This window comes from Somniosus microcephalus, unplaced genomic scaffold (assembly GCF_052327205.1).
Source record: "Somniosus microcephalus isolate GS21.2 unplaced genomic scaffold, FLI_Smic_1.0 unresolved_chr5, whole genome shotgun sequence".
NCBI lineage: Eukaryota > Metazoa > Chordata > Chondrichthyes > Squaliformes > Somniosidae > Somniosus > Somniosus microcephalus.
In genome coordinates, this window is record NW_028225183.1 from 16,110,390 (window position 1) to 16,138,351 (window position 27,962).

Consider the following 27,962-nt stretch of genomic DNA (forward strand, 5'->3'; position numbering starts at 1 on the left):
AGAATTAGGGTCAGCATTGAATCGTTCTGGTTGAAGATATCGCTCCAATCTGACATAAAGTTAATAAATTGAAATAAAGAATAGATTTGCCTTTCTAATCTAGGCTTTATTAACTTAAAAATCCTGTAGCACATCTTTCAACACCCAGTCCCAACTAAAGGCTGGAAAGAACTGAATTTAAGATGGCCACCACAAATCACATGACATCAACTACCAATGAGATTACAGCATATATCCCAAGGCAGGAAACAAACAACCAATCACAATACTTCTTTCTAAACATAAAGAATAATCACCACAGTCAGCCACTGCAAGTCCTAGGGGACTTCCTACAAACATTGACGGAGCCATGGTCCACATCTGCCCAGCTTGCCAGTCTCCAAGAGGCAGCCAGATGTTTTGCACCGTTGCCCACTTCGCACCACGGGCTGCAGAGGTCACATGTTCCCACGGAGCTTCACAAGGCTGAATACGTTTATTTTCGCCATGACGCACATAGGGATCCGCTCAAGGCCCCATATACCTGTCCCTTCCGCATGTTGGAAGTAGGGGACAAAACCTTCATGGTAGATGTCAGTGGTAAACCAGACCATATTTCGGTCGACCGTTTAAAGCCAGCACATTTAGACCTCTACCGCCCCGTCGAGACATAACAACCACCGAGCCGGGTTCGGCCACCCATCATCATTACGGCAGACCAACTGCGATTGCCTGCCAGACCGCCAGCCAACCAGCAGCCTCCAGCTCCAGAGTACAGGAGTCGTTCTGACAGGCTCGTCAGACCCCCTCACCATTTGACTTTGTCCTTTTATCGCGAATTCTGGGGGGGGCACATGTGGCAGAACCACTGAATGACTCTGGCTAAATGTACATAATTCTCTTTAACGATGCTCTAACAACAGTCTAAACCTGTACCATTGTGTTAGGCATTACCATGTTTTGTATATAGAGTGTGCATGTACGGGGAATGGCCCCTTTAAGAGCGCGGCAAAAAGTGGGAAAACGCGATGACGTCACGTCGCAGACCACGGGGCTGCCCAAAGATCTCGGTTGAATAAAGACCTGTTTAATTGTTCTCTGATGTCGATCTCGTAGGAATTCGTAGGAATCCGTTAATTCCTACAACCCACCTACAAGTGAGAAGCTTTATGAATGAGACGTTTGGAGCAACCTCACACCATGGACATTATATGCCCCCTCTAGTCCTCAATTTGAAATCCATAATCTGCTGAACCTGAGCCTCGCATATGCTACAAAATAATAAACGAACAGAATCGGCATTTCGAGCGTTCGGAAATCATGAATGGTGTGGTGTTGCAACCCATGGGTTAGAATATTTCAGTTGGGATTGGTGATAGCCCATATAATAGCATTGGGGATCCTGGACATTGCATTATGTCGTGAGAAGAAATCGATGAGTGTCATTGAAAACATAAGGAATGGTAAGCAGATAGCAATGACAGGAAGAGGAAGCCAGGATTATTACACACAAAGAAGCATATAAAGCACTTTTCTAAGAGGCAAGCTAACCCATCGGGGAAAAAATTAAAAAGTAGGACATTTTGGCACATGGAACATAATAAGTTCAGCTTCTGAAATGTTTAGTTCATTCGATATATGAGGGGGGATGTTGTTGTTATCATTGGACAAATGTAAGAAGTCACACAACACCAGGTTATAGTCCAACAGCTTTATTTGAAGTCACAAGCTTTCGGAGCGCTGCTCCTTCGTCAGATGAAGTGGAGAGATGCATAAAGACACAGCTTATATAGTCAGAGAATAATGTCAGATGTTTATGTTTTTCACACAGACCCCAGCATCTGCAACATTTGACCCCTTGCGACCCCACCACATTGTTCTCTGATGTAATGTTTTCCTGACTGACCTGTTTGGACACCATTCACACCTTTGATTGCTGTGATTATCTCTCTGCCGAGGTCTGATGAATGGCAGTTAGAAAGATTACCATAAACTCTGGCATCTCCACACCATGGCTACTATCGACACCACAAACTGCCGGCTCAAAGTGGAGAGGACCTCCAAGAAGATCGCGCATATCGACACAGACATCAAGTTTCTACAGGGATGCAAGAAAGCAGACAAGATCCCGAAAGGACTACAGATCACGAACCCACTCTAGTCGACCTACAACACAGACTACGCTGAGAGACCCTGCCGTCGTACCTCTCGCACACTCCACAACCATCTCGTACACCAGCTCTACAGCAGACGCCACAACCTCGAAACCGAGATGGAGTCCATGTTCTCAGCCTGTGCTCAATTACAGCAGACCAGCTACGAGACACTGCCAAACAGACGAGGCAACGGAACTAGGCTGCCTACATGCACACCAACAACAGGAAGCTTGAGAAACTCAGCATCACCAGCACAGCAACCAAGCCTCCCCCGGTACCACGGTTGAAACCACAGGGAAGTCCATCATCAACCTGTCCGACCACACCCTTCAACTAGACGAAATTGAAGTTCTCAGCCGAGGGATCAATTTCTGCCCCACCACGTAAATGGACCCCATCGGTCTCGCGGCAGACACAGAGGAATTCATCAGGAGAATGAGGCTCCTGGAATTCTTCCACAAATCCCAAGATGTCAGCAGTGAACCCAATGAGACAATCAATGATCCGGAACAGGAGACAGAGGGATCCGCAGTGCTGCAACCGAAGAAGAATGAGTCAAATTGGGTCCCTATGGAGGGTCGCTTCCCTAAGCTTGACATGTATGCTCAAGCTGTCAGGAGATGCAGCAACGCCAGATTCATCAGCCGCACTCACAAGACAGTCCAGAATGTCACCCGAGCACCACGCAACACCATCCATGCTCTCAAGACCAACTGCAACATCCTCATCAAACCAGCAGACAAAGGAGGAGCCATCATCATACAGAACAGAACGGACAATTGAAAAGAAACATACCGACAACTGGACAACCAGGAACACTACAGAAAATCACCCGCAGATCCGACCAAAGAACACACCCGCCAACTCAACAGACTGATCAAGACCTTCGATCCAGAACTTCAAAGCATTCTACGTGCTCTCATCCCACATGCTCCCCGCGTGGGCGACTTCTACTGCCTCCCAAAGATACACAAAGCCAATACACCCAGACGTCCTATCGTATCAGGCAACGGAACCCTGTGTGAGAACCTCTCTGGAAACGTTGAGGGCATCCTGAAACCCATTGTACAGGGAACCCCCAGCTTCTGTCGGGACAATACAGACTTCTTACAGAAACTCAGCACCCATGGACCAGTTGAACCAGGAACACTCCTCGCCAAGATAGACGTCTCGGCTCTCTACACCAGTATCCCCCATGATGACGGCATCGCTGCAAAAGCCTCAGTACTCAACACCAACAACAGCCAATTTCCAGACGCCATCCTACAACTCATCCGCTTCATCCTTGACCACAATGTCTTCACCTTCGACAACCAGTTATTTACCCAAACACATGGAACAGCCATGGGGACCAAATTCGCACCCCAATACGCCAACATCTTCGTGCACAAGTTCAAGCAAGACTTCTTCGCTGCACAGGACCTCCAACCAATGCTATACACCAGATACATCGACGACATTTTCTTCCTATGGACCCATGGCGAAGAATCACTGAATAGACTGCACGATAACATCAACAAGTTCCATCCCACCATCAAACTCACCATGGACTACTCCTCAGAATCGGTTTCATTCTTGGACACACGAATCTCCATCAAAGACGGACACCTCAGCACCTCACTCTGCCGCAAGCCTACGGACAACCTCACGATGCTCCACTTCTTCAGCTTCCAACCTAACCATGTTAAGGAAGCCGTCCCCTATGGACAAGCCCTGCGAATACACAGGATCTGCTCAGATGAGGCGGAACGCGATGGACACCGACAGACGCTGAAAGATGCCCTCGTAAGAACGGGATATGATGCTCGACTCGTCGATCGACAGTTCCGACGGGCCACAGCAAAAAATCGCATAGACCTCCTCAGAAGGCAAACATTGGACACAACCAACAGAGTACCCTTCGTCGTCCAGTACTTCCCCGGAGCAGAGAAACTACGCCATGTTCTTCGCAGCATTCAACATGTCATCGATGACGACGAGCACCTCGCTAAGGCCATGCCCACGCCTCCACTACTCGCCTTCAAACAGCCACCTAACCTCAAACAGAATATCGCTAGCAGCAAATTACCCAGCTTTCAGCAGAACAGCGACCACGACACCACACAACCCTGCCACAGCAACTCTGCAAGACATGCCAGATCATCAACATAGATACCATTATCACACGTGAGGACAGCCCCCCCCCAGTACATGGTACACACTCATGTGACTCGGCCAATGTTGTCTACCTCATACATTGCAGGAAAGGATGCCCCGGAGCATGGTGCACCGGCGAGACCATGCAGGTACTGCGACAACGGATGAACGGACACTGTGCAACAATCGCCAGGCAGGAGTGTTCCCTCCTAGTCGGGGAACACTTCAGCAGTCAAGGACATTCAGCCTCCGATCTTCGGGTAAGCATTCTCCAAGGCGGCCTTCGAGACACATGACAAACCAAAATCGTCGAGCAGAAACTGATAGCCAAGTTCCGCACCCATGAGGACGGCCTGTACCGGGATCTTTGGTTCATGTCACGCTACATGTAACCCCACCTGACGTAGGGTCATCCAGACTCGAGTCGGCGTTGGCTTGTTCTCTCTACACAGATGGGGCCGGACCTTCTGTGATTTACAGCAAAAAAAAATGTTTTTTGTCTTTTTTTTGTTTTTCACACAGACCCTGCATCTGCAACATTTGACCCCTTGTGACCCCACCTCATTGTTCTTTGATGTAATGTTTTCCTGACTGACCTGTTTTGACACCATTCACACCTTTGATTGCTGTGATTATCTCTCTGCCGAGGTGTGATAAATGGCAGTTAGAAAGATTACCTGTAAACATCTGACATTATTCTCTGACTATATAAGCTGTGTCTTTATGCATCTCTCCACTTCACCTGACGAAGGAGCAGCGCTCCGAAAGCTTATGACTTCAAATAAAGCTGTTGGACTATAACCTGGTGTTGTGTGACTTCTTACATTTGTCCACCCAAGTCCAACTCCGGCATCTCCACACCATGGTTATCATTGGAGAAAGAGAGGGAGAGAGAGAGAGAGAGAGAGACGGAGTTCCCTTAGCAAAAGCTGGTGTTTGCAACCAACCAGCCTTGTATATTTTACCACAGCAAGGCCGCAATGTTTTTATGTGCTTCTGACGTTTTTGATTTAAATTGAAGAACATGCAGTCTTGTCTCTCTGAAGTATGCAGTAACCAGAGGCTGTCGTATTAGGCAATGTCTCCTCCAGTTTGATAAGAAAATAATGTATTAATATAAGTATTTTCGTTTGTTTGCGCGGTACAAAAAGGCCCATGTCTAGGCACATGTGCTCTATCTGTGACTATACTCCAATTGTAAATTTATTTTTCTGCTGAAGTTAAAGAAAAAAATGATTATAACCAGGCAAATATATAAGTTACTGCTCAAGTGAATGAACAGAAGTTTGTTGAACTCAAAAATTCTTCGATTGCCACGGTGTGTGCTTCTCTCAATCTATCTTTGAGTTCTTTATCCTGGAGCTTCTGCAAATTACACAGCCATCAGGCAAATTTTGCAATAAATGGTCGCTTGTAGCCTGCCAAACCCAAATGGATCGCAACGCTGTCATAGAAGCAGGCAGGGGCAGTCACTTGATCACATCTACTTTATCTTGATCGAGACTCTGTCGTTCATCGGAGATGTTAATACCGAGAAAACAAACATCAGGTTTCAGGAAGTTTGCCTTTCGGGTGTTAATTTTAAGACCAGCCTCTGTCAGCAGCTGCAGCAACTTAGAACATCAGCAACAGGAGCAGCTCTCGGCCATTCGCCCCCCGAGCCTGCTCCTCCATTCATTGATTAGAGCTGAAACTCTACGTAGAAACATAGCAGATAGGAGCAGGAGTAGGCCAATCGGCCCCTCGAGCCTGCTCAGCCATTCAATGAGATCATGGCTGAACATTCAAATTCAGTACCCTGTTCCTGGCTTCTCTCCATATCCCATGATCCCTTTAGCTTTAAGAAATATATCCAACTCCTTCTTGATTATATTGAATGAATTGGCCTCTACTGCCTTATTTGGTAAGGAATTCCACAGGTTCACCACTCTCTGGGTGAAGAAAGTACTCCTCATCTCTGTCCTAAATGGCTGACCCCTTATCCTTTGACTGTGACCCCTGGTTGTGGACTCTCCGACCATTTCGAAAATCCTTCCTGCATCTAGTCTGTCTAGTCCTGTTAGAATGTTATTAGTTTCAATGAGATCCCCTCTAATTCTTCTAAACTCCAGTGAGTACAAGCCCAATCGACCCAATCTCTCCTCATACGTCATTCCTGCCATCCCAGGTATCAGTCTGGTGAATCTTCGCTGCACTCCTCCATGGCAAGAACATCCTTCCTCAGATAAGGCGACCAAAACTGCACACAGTCCTCAAGGTGTGGCCTCACCAAGGCCCTGTACAACTACAGCAAGACATCCATGTTCCTTTACTCAAACCCTCTCGCTACGAAGGCCAACATACCATTTGCCTCCTTAACCGCCTGCTGCACCTGCATGCTTACCTTCAGCGACTGGTGCACAAGGACGCCCAGGTCTCGATGCACTTCCCCTTCTACCAATCTATTGCCATTCAGATATTAATCTGCCTTCCTCTTTTTGACACATAAGTGAATATCCTCGCATTTATCCACGTTATATTGCATCTGCCATGCTACTGCCCAATCACCCAACCTGTCCAAATCATACTGGAGTTTGTTGGCATCCTCCTCACAGCACACACGCCCAAACAACTTTGTGTTGTCTGCAAACTTGGAGATATTACAACTAGTTCCCTCGTCTAGATCTTTAATATATATTGTGAATAGCTGGGTTCCGAGCACCGAGCATTTCGGTACCCGAAATTCACTGCCTGCCACTTGGAAAAAGCCCCATTTATTCCAACACTTTGTTTCCTGTCTGCCAACCAGTTCTCTATCCAAATCAGTACCTTACTCCCAATCCCATGTGCTTTAACTTTACACGCTCATCTCTTATGCGGGACCTCATCAAAAGTTTTCTGAAATTCCAAATACACCACATTCACTGATTCTCCCTTATCTATTTTACCAGTTATATTCTCAAAAAATTACAGAAGATTAGTCAAGCACGATTTTCCTTTTATAATTCCTTGTTGACTTCGTATGATCCGGTCACTGTTTTCCACGTGCTCCGCTATTACATATTTTACAATCGACTGTAGCATTTTCCACATTTGAATAGTGGGGTATAATTAGCTACCCGCCAATCCATGGGTTCTGTTACAGAGTCTATCTAATTTTAGAAGATGACCAGCAATGCATCTATTATTTCTAGGGCCACTTCCTTAGGTACCCTAGGATGTAGATTATCAGGCCCTGGTGAATTATCGGCCTTCAATCCCGTCAATTTCCAAAACACCATTTCCCTACAAATACTGAATTATATCAGTTCCTCCCTTTCATTTGACCCTATGTTCCTCGACATCTCTGGGATGTTATTTGTGTCCTCCTTTGTTAAGGCAGAACGAATGTACGTGTTTAATTGGTCTGCCATTTCTTTGTTCCCCATTATAACTTCCCGTGATTCTGACTGCAAAGGACCTACACTTGACTTCACCAATCTTTTTCTCTTCACATATTTATAAAAGCTTTTACAGTCAGTTTTTATGTTCCCTGCAAGCTTACTCTCATACACCTTTTTTCCCTCTTAATTAATCACTTAGTCCTCCCTGTTGAATCCTAAACTGCTCCCAATCCTCAGGTTTACTGCATTTTCTGGCCAATTTATATGTACTCGCCTTCGATTTTATGATATCCCTAATTTCCCTTCTTAGCCACTGTTAAGTCACCTTTTTTGATTTATTTTTATACCAGACTGTGATGAACAAATTCTGTAGTTCATCCATGCGATCTTTGAATATTTGCCATTGCCTATGCACCGTCAACCCCTTGAGTGACATTCCCCAATCAATCCTACGCAACTCGTGCCTCATACCATCGTAGTTTCCTTTCTTTAAATTCAGGACCCTAGTATCTGAGTGAACTACATCAACGTTCTTAAAGAAAAGGATTGATTTATAAGAGTAAAGAAGTCTTACTGCAATTATATAGAGCTGTGGTGATACACACCAGGAGTAATGTGTACAGTTTTGGACTATTTACCTGAGGAAGGATATACTTGCCTTCGAGGGAGTGCAACAATTGTTCACAGAACTGATTCCTGGGAAGAGATGATTGTCCTATGAGGCGATATTATGTAGAGTATGACTTTATTCCCAACAGCCTAAGAGAATGAGGGGTGATCTCATTGAAACATAGAAAATTATTAATTGATTGACAGGGTGGATGCTGGGATATGAATCCCCTGGCTGTGGATTCTAGAACCAGGGGTCACAGTCTCATGATAAGGGATCGGTCATTTAGGACTGAGCTGAGGAGAAATGTCTTCAATCACACGATTTTGAATCTTTGGAATTCGCTAACCCAGAGGGCTGTGGATGCTCAGTTGTTGAGCATATTCAAGACTAAGATCGATAGATTTGGAGCACGAAAAGAATCTAGAGATATCGGGATAGGGCGGGAAAGTGGAGTTGATGTAAAAGTTCAGCCGTGATCTTATTAAATGGCAGAGCAGGGGCTGTGGGCCTTCTGGATGGCTGCTCATATTTATTATGTTCTTATGAGAGGAAGAGAGAGACAGAGGGACAGGCATGGAAAGGTGGAGAGACAAAGGGACGCGCTTGGAATAGTGGAGTGACAGAGGAACATCCATGGTGGGAAAAAAGACAGAGGGGCAGACATGGAGAGGGAGAGAGAGCGACAGAGGGACAGACATGGTGGGAGCAAAGACAGAGGGGCAGACATGGAGAGGGAGAGAGAGCGACAGAGGGACAGACTTGGAGAGGGAGAGAGAGTGACAGAGGGACAGACATGGAGAGGGAGTGACAGTATCAGAGGGACAGACATGGAGAGGGAGTGAGAGTGACAGAGGGACAGACATGGAGAGGGAGTGAGAGTATCAGAGGGACAGACATGGAGAGGGAGTGAGAGTATCAGATCGACAGACATGGAGTGGGGGAGAGAAGCGAAATATAGAGAGAGACGTGTTACGCGAGGAAGAGAAAATCAATAACAGATATGGACACTACATCAATCCACCCAGAAAAACCACCACAAACAAATTCGCCCGCGGCTTGATATGGCTGACTCTCCCTGAGGAAGAGGAGGCAAAGTGGAATGGGAGGAGATGGAGGGGATGGAGAGGGAGGGGAGGGCTGGGAGTGAGGGATCTGGCAGGACTGCATCCCTTGTCGACACTTTGCTCCTTCCAGCCCCTGTGTGTGTGTTAGGTTTGCGCTGAAATTCCAATCAACGTCATTCACTGGGGTTTTTTTTTTGACCCCAAGAGCTGTGTAAGGCGCTGGCGTGAATTGTTCCGGGGGGGAAAGTGTGATCAGTGTTTCGAACTTTTTGAACCAGCAGAAATACTAACGACAAGCACTAAGTGAGTGTCAAAGTTTTTTTCAAATCAGCAAAAACAAGTCAGTGGGAACATGTCACGTCCCAACAAACAGGGCTCTTGATGTTCCTGGACAAGTCAATCCTGATCCCCAATGGGAAGCCTAGGTTATCATTACTCTGGACTGGAACCCAGCCATGGTGTATAGCAGGCAACCAGATTGACCCAATCGCGACGTAGACTCAAGGAAGAAACTCTACTCTGCAGTCTTGGCAATGCCATTGTGGGAGGGAGGGTGGTTTCCATCCCAAAACTTCCGCTGTATCTCCAGTGAGGGGGTACATCTCCCTCAGTCTGTGATCTTCAATATGAGCTCAGGATCCTTCTGTCACTCTCAGGTTTTCTCTCTCTCTCCTATGTAGATTCTGTGTTTCTTTATATAGCTGGGATTTGTTTGTACATGGTGTTGCGAAGAGATTCTCCATGTAACCGACTGAGAGTGAGGGATCCTGGATCTTGATGTACTTTTTAATCACTTTGCTTTTTATTGGACAATTTTTTTCTCCCAATCCTGAGGAACTTTATTTTGTCGAAATGCTGCTATTAGAAGATGCAGAGAAAGATGCATATTTAAGCGAGGAATCACTAGATAAGATTTTTTCTCTCCATAGTAAACTAGTCGAGACCTTCTCCACAGGCTCCACTGAAAGGCCCACCTGAGTTTTGTCTCTTTGTTAACCCGCGGCCTACCTTTCTCTCTGGAGCCTGGTTTCAGGGCTTCGGTTAATATGTTCATGTTAATTTGTAATTTTCTCGATCTATTAATAATAGCCTTGGATTTTGTGCTGGATATGACGGTGTACTCCATAACTTAAGTGGTCACCCAGATTGAAAGAAGAATGTTTTTCTGAATTAAAAGACATCCAGGACTAATAACCGCTTTAATGAGAAGAAATCCTAGCACATATTAAAGCTGCACGCTTTTTTGTCCATATCATGTTTATATTTCATAACTTTCTGCAAGTGTGCAATATTGTAGTAATTAAATGAATGAAAGAAAACCAGTGTTCTGATTGAAGGACCAGGCCCAGGTGATCCAAGGGACGCTACCGCACAGGCTGAGGCCCTGGGATCCGTGGGCCATTGCGCTACCCTCCTACTCACAGCGTCAGAGCGCAAGTTTATGCAGGAGGGCCGCCGTCAGGTAGATGCCTAGTCTTTTCGGAGGTACACCGCCCACCACAATTGTTAAAACATAATTATTTTCAGGCACGTAGCAAGGTTTGGGGGGTGGGGACAGGTTATGCGATGTTCAAATGGCTCCAACCCCCATCACCCTCCCGGGGCTCTTTTGATTGAAACAGGTTTATAGCCTGAGATTAAAGCAGCACAGTCTGAAAATTTACACAAACACAGTAAACAGCACTTGACCAATGGGCCGTGAGGTCATTGAACTCCCAAACGTGAACTCACGTAAAGGCTTAGCTATAGCTTCACAATAAAGTTCGTGCTTCTGGGCAGTCTGACGAACTGACGAGGCAGGGCAGCCATTTTCTGTCAGAGCCTGTCTCGCCATTTAGTTTTGCGTCATTTACTGGAACGCCAGTTTGATTAAGATACTGGGAGATCATTTTGTTTCATATAAAAGTGGGAGGCCATTTCCATTAAGTTGCTAATCCGTCATTTAGTTTTGAGGCAGCTAGTGGGACGCCTTTTAGTTACAGATATTGACAATCCGTTTTGTTTAAGATACTGTGCCACCATTTTGTATTGTGCATTGTAGTGGGACATGATTTTACGATTTTGCTTTCTTTCAGATACTATGGCGTTATTTTGAGATCTGATTCAATAAACGGATTATCTGGGTCTAGGAGACCAATCAGAGGAAAATTCATTCAACATCTTAAAAAAATAACACAAGTTTTAAAACAAGAACTAAATCAGGCCCGAGCTGAAGGAAGCTGCCACATTTCCTTAACAAAGCACAGGGCAACGTGTTACAGATTCCGACTCCACATTGGGCGAGACACACACTATACACAGGGACACATATTACAGAGTCGGTCTCCACACTGGGAGAGACACACACTGTACATAGGGACACATATTACATAGTCCGACTGCACACTGGGCCAGACACACTCTTTACGCAGGGACATATATTACAGAGTCCGACCAGACACTGGGAGAGACATACACGGTAACCAGGTACACCTGTTACAGAATCCGACTGCTCACTGGGAGACACAGACGGTACACAGGAATACTTGTTACAGAGTCCGACTCCTCACTGGGAGAGACACGCACTGTACACAGGAATACTTTTTACAGAGTCCGACTCCACTCTGGGAGGCACGCGTTGTACACAGTGACCCTTGTTACAAAGTCCAACTCTACACTGGGAGAGACAGAAATTGTAAACAGGGACACTTCTTACACAGTCCCATTCCACACTGGGAGAGACACACACGTCAGACAGGGACACTCCTTACACAGTACCATTCCACATTGGGAGAGACACACACTGAAGACAGGGACACTTGTTACAGAGCCCGACTCCACACTGGGAGAGACACACACTGCAGACAGGGACACGTTACAGAGTCCGACTCCACATTGGGAGAGACACACACTGTACACAGGGCCACTTGTCACAGAATCCGACCACACAATAGGTGAGGCACACACTGTACACAGGGATGCTTGCAACACAGTACGACTCTTCACTGGGGCAGACGCACACTGTACAATAGGACACTTGTTACTTAATATGAGTCCACACTGGGAGAGCAGCATACTGTACAGAAAAATACGTTACACATTTCAAATCCTCACTGGGAGAGATGCATCCTGTATAGATGGGCTGCAGTGACAAGAGAGAAGAGAGAAAGTCAGAGAGAGAAACGTAACCTTTAATCTGTGTGCCGATCTTCCCTCTTTTCTTAACATGTAGACACCCCATCCCGACTTTAACACATCCTGCCGATTGAGTACGTTTGATTGTATAATGTGATGAATACGTAGGCTAGCCTGCTACGTCTCCTGACCGCTCCAGGACTACAATGAGGCTTGGGTCTGTGGGAGGTCTCCAGTTGTAGCTGGCTGGAGCACTGATGAGAATCATTCATTCATCGATTCCGCTAAGCCTGGGGTTTAGAAAGAGCCGTGATTTGAAGCTCTATCTCTCTGTTTGCGCTCACAAGGCCAAGAGATGAAACATTCTGATTGTTTTAGTACAAGGAGAACTTTATTTCATCGATACTGTTTTATTTCTGGACTTGTGGAGAGATAGGCTGGATTTTGTCTGCACTGCACTGAAGGTCAGTTCTGATATTTCCCCTTCCCTGCATACTCTTGGAATCCGAGGAGGTTAGAGGGGAAACTGGAGACTGAAATAGTGCAAAGTTAAAAAAGGAGAGACAGGCTGCGAGTGACCCCGGGATTGAATATCCACAAATGTTCACGTGAACGTCGAATGTAGCCCTTGTATCTGCCTCTCTACATCCACGAATTTCTCCCCTTACCGCTCCCTCCATAGCGATTTCTACATTGCCCATTTCTCTCCTTCTATCTCTCTGCCCCTACATCTGTCTCCATCTCCACCTATTGCTTCCCCCATCCCTGTCTATAGGTTCCTTCATCTCCCTCTACCTCTCTCTCAATCACTCTCTACCTCTCCCTCCATCTCCCTCTACCTCTCCCTCCATCTCTCTCTACCTCTCCCTCCATATCGCTCTACATCTCACACTATCTTTCTCTACCTCTGACTGCATCTCTCTCTACCTCTCCCTTCAACTGTCTCTAACTATTCCTGCATATCTCTCTACCGCTGACTCCATCCCTCTCTAATTCTCCCTCCATTTTTAAATAGCTCTCCCTTCTTCTCTCTCTATCTCTCACACCTTCTCTCTCTAACTCTCTCTGCAGCTCTCTCTACCTCTGTCAACATCTCTCTCAAACTCGCCCTTCATCTCTGTCTAGCTCTACCTGCATCGCTCTCTACCCCTGACTCCATCTTTCTCTACCTCTCTCTCCATCTCACCAGCCCTCTTCCTCTATCTCTCTCTATAACTGTTGTTCCGTCCGTATCAAGCTCTGCCTCCATCTCTCTCTACCTCTTCATGCATTTTTCTGTACCTCTTTTTCCATGTCTCTCGACATCTCCCTCCATCTCATTCGACATCTCCCTCCATCTCATTCTACATCTCCCTCCATCTCTCTCTACCTCTATTTCCAGCTCACTCTACCACTCCCTCCATCTCCCTTTACCTCTGTCTCCACTTCAGCCTAACTCTTCCTCCATCTCGCTCTAAAACTCTCTCTATTTCTCTTTACCTCTCTCTGCATCTCTCTCTTCCTCAGTCACCATCTCTATCAAACTCTCCCATCATTTTGTCTCGCTCTCCCTTCATCTCATTCTACCTCTCACTTCATCCCTCTCGACCAATCTCTCCATCTCACCCGACCTCTTCCTCCATCTCTCTCTACCTGTTGTTCCATCCGTATCTACCTCTGTCTCCATCGCTCCCTACCTCTTCATGCATCTTTCTGTACCTCTTTTTCCATCTCTCTCTACACCTCCCTCCATCTCTCTCTACCTCTCCCTCCATCTCTCTCTACCTCTGTCACCTTCTCACCTTACTCTTCCTCTGCCCCGCTCTAAAAGTCTCTCCATTTCTCTCTACCTCTACCTCCATCTCTCTCTAACTCTCCCTTCAGCTCACACTATCTCTTCCTCCATATCTCTGAACCTCTCTCGCCATCTATCTCGACATCTGGCTCCATCTCTCTCTACCTCTTCCTCCATATATATCTACCTCTCTCTCTCCTTCTCTCTACCTATGTATCCATCTCTACCTACTTATCACTCCATCTCTCTCTAGCTGCCCCTTCATCTCTCTGTACGTCTCAAAGCATCTCTCTCCCTCTCACTGCATATCTCTCTACCTCTGATTCCATCTCTCTCTAACTCTCCCTTCATTTCGCTCTACCTCTCTCTCCGTCTCACCCAACCTCTTCCTCCATCTCTCTCCACCTGTTGTTCCATCAATGCCTTTCTCTGTCTCCATATCTCTCTACCTCTTCATCCACCTTTCTGTACCTCTTTTTCCATTTCCCTTTACATCTCCCTCCATCTCTCTTTACCTCTCCCTCCGGTTCTCTCTACCTCTATCTCCATCTCCCCCATCTCTTCATCCATCTCGCTCTAAAACTCTCTGCATTTCTCTCTACCTCTTCCTCCATCTCTCTCTACCTCTCCCTCTAGCTCAGTCTACCTATTCCTCCACATCTCTCTACCTCTCTCTCCATCTAGCTCCATCTCTTTGAAACTCTTCATTGATATCACTCTACATCAGTCTCCTTCTCCCTCTACATCTTCGTGCATCTTCCTGTAACTCGTTTTACATCTCTCTCTAACTCACCCTCGAACTCTCTCTAACTCACTCTCCATCTCTCGCTACTTCTCCCTCCATCACTATCTACCTCTCCCTCCATTTCTCTCTACATCTGTCTCCATCTCTCCCTATCTATCCCTCCATCTCTCTCTACCTCTTTCTCCATCTCTCTCTACCTCTTCCTCCATCGCTCTCTACCTCTTCCTCCTTCTTGCTCTACCTCTGTCTCCATTTATCTCTCTACCTCTGTCGCCATCGCTCGCTACATCTCCCACCATCTCTCTCTAGCTCTCTTCCATCTCCCCATCCTCTCCTTCATTCTCATTCTTACTCTTTCTCCACCTGTCTCTAACTGTTCCTCCATCGCCCTCTACCTCGTCATTCATCTCTTTCTACTCTTCCTCAACCTCTCTCTAACTCTCTCTCCATTTCTCACGACCTCTGTTTCCAACTCTTTCTACATCTCTCTCCATTTCTATCTACCTCCCCCTCCAGCTCCCTTTACTTCTGTGTTCATCTCTCTCTCTACATCTGACTCCATCTCTTTCTACCTCTACCTCTATCTTTCTCTACCTCTGTCTCCATCTCTCTCCACCGCTTCATCCATTTTTCTGTATCTATTTTCCTTCTCTCTCTAAATCTCACTCCATCTCTCTATGTCTCCCTCCATCTCTCTCTCCCTCTGTCTCCATCTCACTCTCCCCCTTCCTCCATATACTTCTACCTCTCTCTCCATCTCTCTCTATCTATGTCTCCATCTCTCTACTGCTCCCTCCATCTCTCTCTAGCTATCACTTCATCTCTCACTAACACTCCCTCCATCTCTCTCTATCTCTACCTGCATCTCTCTACCTGTCCCTCCATCGCTCTCTCCCTCTCTCTCCATGTCTCTCTCCCTCTACCTCAATTTCGTCCGACCTCTTTTTCCATCTTCCTCTACCTCTGCCTCCATCACACTCTACATCTTCATCAATCATTCCGTACCTGTTTCCATCTCCCTGTACCTCTCCCTCCATCTTTGTCTGCCTCTCCTTCCATTTCTCTCTACCTGTCCCTTCATCTCTCACTAACTCTCGCTCCAGCTCTCTCTACCTCTGTCTCCATCACTCTCTAACGCTTCGTCCATTTTCAGTACCACTTTTTCCATCTCTCTACCTCTCCCTCCATTCCGCTGCATCCGTCACTAGCTCTCTATACCTCTTCCTACATCTCTCTCTAACTATCTCTCCATCTGTCTCTCTACCAGTCCCTTCACCTCTCTCTAACTGTCGCTCAATCTCGCTCTACATATGTCTCCATCTCCCTCTACCTCTTCATCCATCTTTCTGTACCTCTTTATCCATCCCTCTCTACCTCTCCCTCCATCTCTCTAACTCTCCCTCCGTCCCTCCATACCTCTATTTTTCCATCTCGCTCTACATCTGTCTCCATCTCTCTCTATCTCTTCCTCCATCACTCTCTACCTCTCCCTAGACTTCGCTCTACCTCTTCCTACATCTCTCCCTACCTCTCCCTCCTTTGCTCTCTGCCTCTGTTCCCATCAGACTCTTCCTCTCCCACCATCTCTCGCTTGCTCGCTCCCATCTCCCTCATCCTCTCCTTCCTACTCATTCTAACTCTTTCTCCACGTGTCTGTGAAATGAGTTTTCTGAGTCTGTCTATGGAGCTGACTGGGTCTGTGAATGGAGATGTCTGAATCTTTCAATGGAGCTGTCTGGGTATCAGAAATGATTTATCTGCGTCTGTGAATGGAGCTCTTTGGATATTTGAACGGAGCTTTCTGTATCTGTGAATGGAGCTGTCTGTGTCTGTGAATGGAACTGCCTGAGTGTGTGAAATGAGATGTCTGTGTCTGTGAATGGAGCTGCCTTGGTCTTTGAATGGAGCTGTCTGAGTCTGTAAATGGAGCATTCTGAGTCTGTGATTGGAGCTGTCTGCGTCCGTGAATGGAGCTGTCTGCGTCTGTTAATTGAGATTGTTTGGGTCTTTGAATTGAGAAGTCTGTGTCTATGGATGGAGCTGTCTGACTGTGTGAAATGAGTTTTCGGTTTATGTGAATGGAGCTGTCTGTATCTGTGAATGGAGCTTTCTGAGTCTGTGAATCGAGCTGCTTGGGTCTTTGAATTGAGATTTCAGGGTATGTGAAATGAGCTGTCTGGAGCTGTCTGGGCCTGTGAATGGAGCTGTCTGAGTATTTGAAATGAGTTGTTTGGGTCTGTATATGGTGCTGTCTGGGTATGTGAATGGAGCTGTCTGAATCAGTTAAATGAGCTGTCTTGGTCTTTATATTGATATATCTGGGTCTCTGAATGGAGCTGTCTGAGTCTGTGAACTTAGCTGCCTGGGTCTGTGAATGGAGCTGCCTGGGTCTGTGAATGGAGCTGCCTTGGTCTGTGAATTGTGATGTCTGGGTCTCTGAATGGAGCTGTCTGAGTCTGTGAAATTAGCTGTCTGTTTCTGGCAATGGAGCTGCCTGTGTCTGTGAATGGAGCTGCCTTATTCTGTGAATTTAGATGTCTGGGTCTCTGAATGGAGCTGTCTGAGTCTGTGAAATTTGATGTCTGGGCCTGTGAATGGAGCTGCCTGGGCCTGTGAATGGAGCTGCCTATGTCTTAGAATGGAGATACCTTGGTCTGTGATTTGAGATGTCTGGGTCTCTGAATGGAGCTGTCTGGGTCGGTGAAATATGTTGTCTGGGTCTGTGCATGGTGCTGTCTGGTTCTCTGAATGGAGCTTTCTGAGTCTGTGAATGGAGCTGTCTGTGTCTGTGAATGGAGCTGTCTGGATCTGTGAATGGAGCTTTCTGATTCAGAATGGAGCTGTCTGTGTCTGCGAACGGGGCTGTCTGGTTCTGTGAAATGAGTTGTCTGGGTCTTTGAATTGAGATTTCTGGGTCAGTCAAATGATCTGTCTGGAGCTGTCTGGATCTGTGAATGAAGCTTTCTGTGTCTGTGAGTGGAGCTGTCTGAGTCTCAGAAATGAGTTGTTTGGGTCTGTATATGGTTCTGTCTGGGCATGTGAATGGAGAGAGAGAGATGAACACAGAAGTAAAGGGAGATGGAGGGGAGGTAGAGAGAAATGGAGACAGATGTAGAAAGAGTTGGAGGAAGAGGTAGTGATTGATGGAGACAGAGGTATTGTCAAATGGCGGAAGAGGAAACGTTATGGAAGAAGAGGTTGTGGGTGATGGAGGGAGGGAGTTTTAGCGAGAGATGAAAGAAGAGGTAAAGACAGATGGAGGAACAGATAGAGAGAGATGGAGGATGAGGTCGTGAGAAATGGAGAGAGAGTTAGAGAGAGATTGAGGAAGAGTAGAAACAGATGAAGGACGATGTAGAGGGAGATGGAGGAACAGTTAGAGACAGATGGAGAAAGAGTAAGAGTGAGAAAGTGTAAGAGTGAGAATGAAGGAGAGGATGAGGAAGGTAGTGATTGATGGAGACAGAGGTATTGTCTCCATGTCTCTCTACCTCTCCCATCATCTCCCTACCTCTGTCTCCATCTCTCGCTACCTCTTCCTCCATCTCTCTCTATTCCTTCCTCCATCTCTCACTACATCTGTCTCCACATTTCACTACCTCTTCCTCCATCTCTCTCTCTAACTCTTCCTCCATCTCTCTCTACCTATTCCTCCTTCTCTCTCTACCTATCTTTCCTTCTCTCTCTACCTCACAAGCCATCTCTCCCTACTCACTCTATAACTCTCTCTGCCTCTCCCTCCATCTCACACTTGCTCTGTCTCCATCTCTCTCTACCTGTCTCCATCTCTTTCTACCTCTTCCTCCATCTCTCACTACCTCTGTCGCCATCTCTTTCTACCACTCCATCCATCTTATTCTACCTCTTCATTCATCTCTCTACCTCCCCCTCCATCTCTCTGTAACTCTCCAACTATTACTCTCTACCTCTGTCTCCATCTCTCTCTACCGCTCCATCAATCTCTCTCTACCTCTACCTCCATCCCTCTCTACCTCTGTCTCCATCTCTCTCTACCTCTTCCCCCATCTCTCACTACCTCTCTCTCCATCTTACTCTATCTCTTCCTCCATCTCTCACTACATCTCTCTCAATTTCTCTCTACCTCCCCCTCCATCTCTCTCTACCCCTCTGTTCAACTCTCTCTACCTCTGTCTCCATATCTCTCTACCTCAGCACAGTCTCTCTCTACCTCTTTCTACATCTCCCATTCTACATCTTCATCCATCTTCCTGTACCTCATTATTCATATCTCTCTTCCTCTCCCTATTTTTCACTCTACCTCTCCTTTAATCTCTCAATAAATCTGTCCTAATCTCTCTCTGCCTCTTCCTCCATCTCTCTCTACCTCTGTCTCCATCAGTCTCTACCTCTTCACCCATCCTTTTATTAGTTCATTCAACATCTCTCTCCACCTCTCCCACCATCTCTCTCAACCGCTCCCTCCATCTGTCTCCATCTCTCTCTATCTATCTCTTCATTTCTCTATCTATGTCGCCATCTCGCTCTACCTATTCCTCCATCTCAGAGTAGCTCTCTCTCCATCTTTTCCTATCTCTGTCTCCATCTCTTTCTACCTCTCCATCAATCTCTCTCTACCTATCCCTCCATCTCTCTCTACCTCGGTCTCCATCTCTATCTAACCTTCCTCCATCTCTCACTACCTCTATCTCTCCATCTTATTATACCTCTCCATTCATCTCTCTCTACCTCACCCTCCGTATCTCTCTACCTCTCCCTGCTTTGCTCTCTAACTCTGTCTCCAGATCTCTCTACCGCCCCCAGCATCTCTCTCAAAATCTCCATCCATCTCACTCTACCTCTCCCTCATTTGCTCTCTACCACTGTCTCCATCTCTCTCTACCTTTTCATCCATCTTTCAGTACCTCGTTTTCCATCTCTCTCTACCTCTCCCTCCATCTCCCTCTACCTCTCCCTACATCTCTCTCTACCTGTGTCTCCATCTCTCTATGTATCCCTCCATCTCTCTCTAACTCTGCCTCCATCACTCTCTACCTCTTCCTCCATCTCTCTCTACCTCTCCCAGCACCTCTCCCTTCCCCTTCCTCCTTCTCTCTCAACCTCTGTTTCCTTCTGTCTCTAACTCCCCCTGTATCTCTCTCTAACTCACACTCCATCTCTCTCACCATCTCCATCCATCTCTATCTACCTCTGTCTCCAATTCTCTCTACCTTTGTCTCCATCTCTCTCTGTACCTCGTATGCCATTTATCACTACCAGGGTCTCCATTTTTATCTATCTCACCGTCCAACTCTCTCTACCTCTGCCACCATCTCGCACTACCTCTCCAACCTTTGCCCTCTACCTCTCCTTCCATCACTCTCTACCTCTCCCACCAACTCTCTCTACCTCTCGCTCCATCTCAATCATCCTCTCCCTCCATCTCTCTCTAACTATTTCTCCATAGGTCTCTAGCATTTCCTCGATCACCCCTTCTCTTCCTCAATCTCCTCCTGATTTTTCCTACCTCTCTCCTTACAACTTCCTCCAACTCTCTATACCTATTATTCCATTTTTCTCTGCCTCTGTCTCCAGCTCCGTCTACCTCATCATCCATCTGCATTTACCTATTTTGCATCTCTCTTTACAGCTCCCTCCATTTCTCTACCTCACCCTCCATCTCTCTCTACCTATGTCTCCATCTCACTCTCCCCCTTCCTCCATATATTTCGACCTCACTCTCCATCTCTCCGTATCTATGTCTCATCTCTCTCTTCTTTTCCCTCCATCTCTCTCTAGCTCTCCCTTCAGATCTCACTAACTCTACCTCCATCTCTCTATCTCTACCTCCATCTCTCTCTACCTCTTCCTCCATCTCTCCCTACCTCCCACTACATCTGTCTCTACCTCTCCCTCCATCTCTCTCTACCTCTGTCTTCATCTCCCTCTCTACCTCTGTCTCCTCTCTCTACCTCAATCACGTCCTACCTCTGCATCCAACTGTCTCTACCTCTATATCCATTACTCTCTACATCTTCATCCATCATTCTGTACCTCTTTCCATCTCTCTCTACCTCTCCCTCCATTTTTGTTTGACTCTCCTTCCATCACTCTCTACCTCTCCCTCCATCTCCCTCTAGCTCCCCCTCCATCTCTACGACTCCCTCCAGCTCTCTACCTCTGTCACCATGTCTCTCTGCCTTTCCTCCATCTCTCTCTAACTATCTCTCCATCTCTTTCTCTTCCTGTCCATTCATCTCTCTCTACCTCTCACTCCATCTCTCTCTACGTCTGTCTCCATCTCTTTTTACCTCTTCCTCCATCTTCCATTACCTCTTTTTCCATCTCTCTACCTCTACCTCCATTTCTCCCTACGTTTCCCTCCATCTCACTCTATCTCTGTCTCCACCTCCCTCTATCTATCCCTCCATCTTTCCCTACCTCTGCTTCCATATCTTTCTCAAAATATTCCTCCCTCTCTCTCACTCTACCTACATCTCTCTCTATCTATTCCTCCTTCTCTCTGTAACGCTCTCTCTATTGCTCTCTACCTCTGTCTCAATCTCTCTCTACATCTCCCTCAATCTCTCTCTACCTCTATGTCCATCTCTCTCTACCTCTGTCTCCATCTCTCTCTTCCTCTTCCTCTATCTCTCTCCAACACTCTCTCCATCTTACTCTATCTCTTCCTCCATCTCTCATCAAATCTCTCTCAATTTCTCTCTACCTCCTCCTCCATCTCTCCCTATCACTGTGTTCATCTCTATCTACCTCTGTCAACATATCTCTCTACCTCAGCCCAATCTGTCTCTACCTCTTCCTCCATCTCGCTTTCCTCTCCCAGCATCTCTCTCAAACTCTCGCTCCAACTCTCTCTACCTGTCTCCATCTCTCTCTACCACTTCAACCATCCTTTTTTTAACTCATTTAAGATCTCTCTCCACCTCTCCCACTTTCTCTCTCAACCGCTCCCTCCATCTCTGTCTCCATCTCTCGCTATCTATCTCTTCATTTCCCTATCTCTGTCGGCATCTCGCTCTACCTATTCCTCCATCTCTCTCTACCTATCTTTCCTTCACTCTCTACCTCTCCCTCCATCTCTCCCTACTCACTCACCATCTCTCTCTACCTTTTCCTCCATCTCACAGTAGCTCTGTCTCCATCTCTTTCTATGTCTGTCTCCATCTCTTTCTACCTCTCCCTCAATATCTCTCTACCTCGGTCCCCATCTCTGTCTAACCTTCCTCCATTTCTCACTACCTCTATCTCTCCATCTTATTTTACCTCTCCATTCATCTCTCTCTACCTCACCCTCCATATCTCTTTACCTCTCCCTGCTTTGCTCTCTAACTCTGCATCCAGCTCCCTCTACATCCCCCAGCATCTCTATCAATCTCTCCCTCCATCTCTCTCTACCTCTTCCTCATCTCTCACTACCCCTGTGTCTGTCTTTCACTACCTCTCCATCCATCTCTCTCTACCTCTCCCACATTTGCTCTCTACCTCTGTCTCCGTCTCTCTCTACCTTTTCATCCATCTTTCAGTACCTCGTTTTCCATCTCTCCCTATCTCTCCCATAATCTCTCTCTACCTCTCCCTAATTCTATCTCTACCTCTGTCTCCATCTCTCTAGGTATCCCTCCATTTCTCTCTAACTCTGTCTCCATCTCTCGCTACCTCATCCTCCATCTAACTCTACCTCTCCCAGCACCTCTCCCTTCCCCTTAGTCCTTCTCTCTCCAACTCTGTTTCCTTCTGTCTCTAACACCCCCTGTATCTCTCTCTAACTCACACTCCATCTCTCTCATCATCTCCATCCATCTCTCTCTACCTCTGTCTCCAATTCTCTCTACCTCTGTCTCCATCTCTCTCTCTACCTCATTATCCATTTTTCACTAGCAGGGTCACCATTATTATCTATCTCACCCTCCAACTCTCTCTACCTCTGCCACCATCTCGCTCTACCTCTCCAACCTTTGCCCTCCACCTCACTTTCCATCACTCTCTACGTCTCCCACCAACTCTCTGTGCCACTCTTTCCATCTCACAAATCCTCTCCCTCCATCTCTCTCTAACTATTTCTCCACTGGCCTCTAGCATTTCCTCGATCACCCCTTCTCTTCCTCAATCTCCTTGTGGTTTTCCAACATCGCTCCAAACACCTTCCTCCAACTCTCTATACATATTGCTCCATTTTTCTCTGCCTCTGTCTAAAGCTCCTCTCACAGATTCCAATCAAACCCTCCCGGGGTCAGAGTGTAAAGCTCCTCTCACACATTCGAATCAATCCCTCCCGGGGTCAGACTGTAAAGCTCCTCTCACACATTCCAATCAGTCCCTCCCGGGGTCAGAGTGTAAAGCTCCTCTCACATATTCCAAGCAATCCCTCCCAGGGTCCGAGTTTAAAGCTCCTCTCACACATTCCAATATATCCCTCCCGGGGACAGATTGTAAAGCTCCTCTCTCACATTCCAATCAATCCGTCCCGGGGTCACAGTGTAAAGATCCTCTCACACATTCGAATCCAGCCCTCCCGGGGTCAGAGTGTAAAGCTCCTCTCGCACTGTCCAAACAAATCCTCCCGTGGTCAGAGTGTAAAGCTCCTCTCACACATTTCAATCAATCCCTCCAGGGGTCAGAGTGTAAAGCTCCTTACACACATTCCAATCAATCCCTCCCGGGGTAGGATTGTAAAGCTCCTCTCACACTGTCCAATAAATTCCTCCCGGGGTCAGAGTTTAAAGCTCCTCTCACACATTCCAAACAATCTCTCCCTGGGTCAGAGTGAAAAGCTCCTCACACACTGTCCAATCAATCCCTCCAGGGGTCAGAGTGTAAAGCTCCTCTCACACATTCCAATCAATCCCTCCCGAGGTCAGAGTGTAAAGCTCCTCTCACACATTCCAAGCAATCCCTCCCGGGTTCAGAGTGTAAAGCTCGTCTCACACATTTCAATCAAAACCTCCCAGGGTCAGCGTGTGAAGCTCCTCTCACACATTCCAATCAATCCCTCCCGGAGTCAGAGTGTAAAGCGTCTCTCACACATTCCAATCAATCCCTCCCGGGGTCAGAGTGTAAAGCTCCTCTCACACATTCCAATCAAACCTTCCCGGTGTCAGAGTGTAAAGCTCCCCTCACACATTCGAATATATCCCTCCAGGGGTAAGAGTGAAAAGCTCCCATTACACATTCGAATCATCCCTCCAGGGGTAAGAGTGTAAAGCTCCTCTCACACATTCCAATCAAAACCTCCCAGGGTCAACGTGTGAAGCTCCTCTCACACTGTCCAATCAATCCCTCCCGGGGTCAGAGTGTAAAGCTCCTCTCACACATTCCAATCAATCCGTCCCGAGGTCAGAGTGTAAATCTCCTCTCACACATTCCAATCAGTCCCTCCCGTGGTCAGAGTGTAAGGCTCCTCTCACATATTCCAATCAATCCCTCCCAGGGTCCGAGTTTAAACCTCCTCTCACACATTTCAATCAATCCCTCCCTGGGTCAGAGTGTAAAGCTCCTCTCACACATTCCAATCAATCCCTCCCGGGGTCAGAGTTTAAAGCTCCTCTCACACATTCCAATCAATCCCTCCCTGGGTCAGACTGTACAGCTCCTCTCACACATTCCAATCAATCCCCTCCAGGGTCAGAGTGTGAAGCTCCTCTCACACTTTCCAATCAATCCCTCCAGGGGTCAGAGTGTAAAACTCCCCTCACACATTCGAATCAATCCCTTCAGGGGTAAGAGTGAAAAGCTCCTCTCACACATTCAAATCAATCCCTCCCGGGGTCAGAGTGAAAAGCTCCTCACACACTTTCCAATCAATCCCTCCAGGGGTCAGAGTGTAACGCTCCTCTCACACATTCCAATCAATCCCTCCCGGGGTCAGAGTGTAAAGCACCTCTCACACATTTCAAGCAATCCCTCTTGGGGTCAGAGTGTAAAGCTCCTCTCACACATTCCAATCAATCCTTCCCGGGGTCAGAGTGTAAAGCTCCTCTCACACCGTCCAATCAATCCCTCCCGGGGTCAGAGTGTAAAGATCCTCTCACACATTCCAATCAATCCCTCCCAGGGTCACTGTGTAAAGCTCCTCTCACAAATTCCAATCAGTCCCTCCCAGGGGCAGAGTGTGAAGCTCCTCTCACACATTCCAGTCAAGCCCTCCCGGGGTCAGATTGTAAAGCACCTCTCACATATTCGAATCAATCCCTCCCGGTGTCAGAGTTTAAAGCTCCTCTCACACTTTCCAATCAATACCTCCCGGAGTCAGAGTGTAAAGCACCTCTCACACATTACAATCAATCGTTCCCGGGGTCAGAAAGTAAAACTCCTCTCACACATTCGAAGCAAACCCTCCCGGAGTCATAGTGTAAAGCTCCTCTCAAACATTCGAATCCAGCCCTCCCGGGATCAGATTTTAAAGCTCCTCTCACAATGTCCAATCAATCCCTCCCGTAGTCAGAGTGTAAAGCGCCTCTCACACTGTCCAAACAATCCCTCCCTATTTCAGTGTTTAAAGCTCCTCTCACACTGTCCAATCAATCCCTCCTCTGGTCAGAGTGTAAAGCACGACTCACACATTCCAATCAGTCCCTCCCGGGGTCAGAGTGTAAACGTCCTGTCACACATTCCAATCAATCGCTCCCGGGGTCCGAGTGTAAAGCTCCGCATACACATATCAATCAATCCCTCCCGGGGTCAGAGTGAAAAGCTCATCTCACACTGTCCAATCAATCCCTCCCGGGGTCAGAGTGTAAAGCTCCTCTCACACATTCCAATCAATCCCTCCCGGGGTCAGAGTGTAAAGATCCTCTCACACATTCCAATCAATCCCTACCGGGGTCAGAGTGAAAAGCTCATCTCACACTGTCCAATCAATCCCTCCCGGGGTCAGAGTGTAAAGCTCATCTCACACGTTCCAATCAATCCCTCCCGGGGTCAGAGTGTAAACCTCCTGACAAACATTCCAATCAATCCCTCACGGGGTGAGAGTGTAAAGCTCCTCTCACACATTCCAATCAATCGCTCCCGTGGTCAGAGTGTAAAGCTCTTCTCACACATTCCAATCAATCGCTCCCATGGTCAGAGTGTAAAGCTCCTCTCACACATTCCAATCAATCGCTCCCGGAGTCAGAGTGTAAACCTCCTCTCACACATTCCAATCAATCGCTCCTGTGGTCAGAGTGTAATGCTCCTCTCACACATTCCAATCAACCCCTCCCGGGGTCAGAGTGTAAAGCTCCTCTCACACATTCCAATCAAACCCTGCTGGGGTCAGAGAGTAAAGCTCCTCTCACACATTCCAATCAATCCCTCCCGGGGTCAGAGTTTGAAGCTCCTCTCACACTTTCCAATCAATCCCTCCCAGATCAGAGTGTAAAGCTCCTCTCAAACATTCCAATCAAACCCTGCCAGTGTCAGAGAGTAAAGCTCCTCTCCCACATTCCAATCAATCACTCCTGGGGTCAGAGTGAAAAGCTCCTCACACACTTTCCAATCAATCCCTCCAGGGGTCAGAGTGTAAAGCTCCTCTCACACATTTCAAGCAATCCCTCCTGGGGTCAGAGTGTAAAGCTCCTCTCACACCGTCCAATCAATCCCTCCTGGGGTCAGAGTGTAAAGATCCTCTCAACCATTCCAATCAGTCCCTCCCGGGGTCAGAGTGTAAACCTCCTCTCACACATTCCAATTAATCGCTCTCGGGGTCAGAGAGTAAAGCTTCTCTTACACATTCCAATCAATCCCTACCGGGGTCAGAGTGAAAAGCTCATCTCACACTGTCCAATCAATCCCTCCCGGGGTCAGAGTGTAAAGCTCGTCTCACACATTCCAATCAATCCCTCCCGGGGTCAGAGTGTAAAGATCCTCTCACACATTCCAATCAATCCCTCCCGGGTTCAGAGTGTAATGCTCCTCTGACACTGTTCTATCAATCCATCCCGGGGTCAGAGTGTAAAGCTCAACTCACACGTTCCAATCAATCCCTCCCGGGATCAGAGTGTAAATCTCCTGTCAAACATTCCAATCAATCCCTCACGGGGTCAGAGTGTAAAGCTCCTCGCACACATTCCAATCAATCGCTCCCGTGGTCATTGTGTAAAGCTCCTCTCACACATTCCAATCAATCGCTCCCGCGGTCAGAGTGTAAAGCCCCTCTCACACATTCCAATCAACCCCTCCCGGGGTCAGATTGTAACGCTCCTCTCACACATTCCAATCAATCGCTCCCGTGGTCAGAGTGTAACGCTCCTCTCACACATTCCAATCAACCCCTCCCGGGGTCAGATTGTAACGCTCCTCTCACACATTCCAATCAAACCCTCCTGGGGTCAGAGTGTAAAGCTCCTCTCACACATTCCAATCAATCACTCGCGGGGTCAAAGGGAGAAGCTCCTCTCACACATTCCAATCAATCACTCCTGGGGTCAGTGTGTAAAGCTCCTCTCACACATTCCAATCAATCCCTCTCAGGGGCAGATTATGTAGCTCCTCTCACACATTCCAATCAATCCCTCCCGGTGTCAGTTTGTAAAGCACCCCCCACATAAACGAAACAATCCCTCCCGGGGTCAGAGTGTAAAGCTGCTCTAACACATTCCAATCAATCCCTCCCGGGGTCAGAGTGTAAAGCTCCTCTCACACATTCCAATCAATAGCTCCCGGGGTCAGAGTGTAAAGCTCCTCTTACACATTCCAATCAATCCTTCCCGGGGTCAGAGTGTAATGCTCATCTCACACTGTCCAATCAATCCCTCCCGGGGAAAGAATGTAATGCTGCTCTCACACATTCCAATCAATCCCTCCCGGAGTCAGAGTGTAAAGCTCCTCTCAAACATTCTAATCAATCCCTCAAGGGGTCAGAGTGTAAAGCTCCTCTCACACATTCCAATCAATCCCTCCCGGGGTCAGAGTGTAATGCTCCTCTCCCACATTCCAATCAATCCCTACCGGGGTCAGAGTGTAAAGCTCCTCTCACACATTCCAATCAATCCCTCCCGGGGTCAGAGTGTAAAGCTCCTCTCACACATTCCCATCAATCCCTCCAGGGGTCAGAGTGCACA

The 27,962-nt window shown here is 47.2% G+C and overlaps 1 pseudogene; it reads left to right on the plus strand.

The window, feature by feature from the left end:
• Nucleotides 1-2,343: 2,343 nt before the first annotated feature.
• Nucleotides 2,344-3,630, plus strand: LOC147087630 (uncharacterized; annotated as a pseudogene).
• The last annotated feature ends 24,332 nt before the right edge of the window (nucleotides 3,631-27,962 follow it).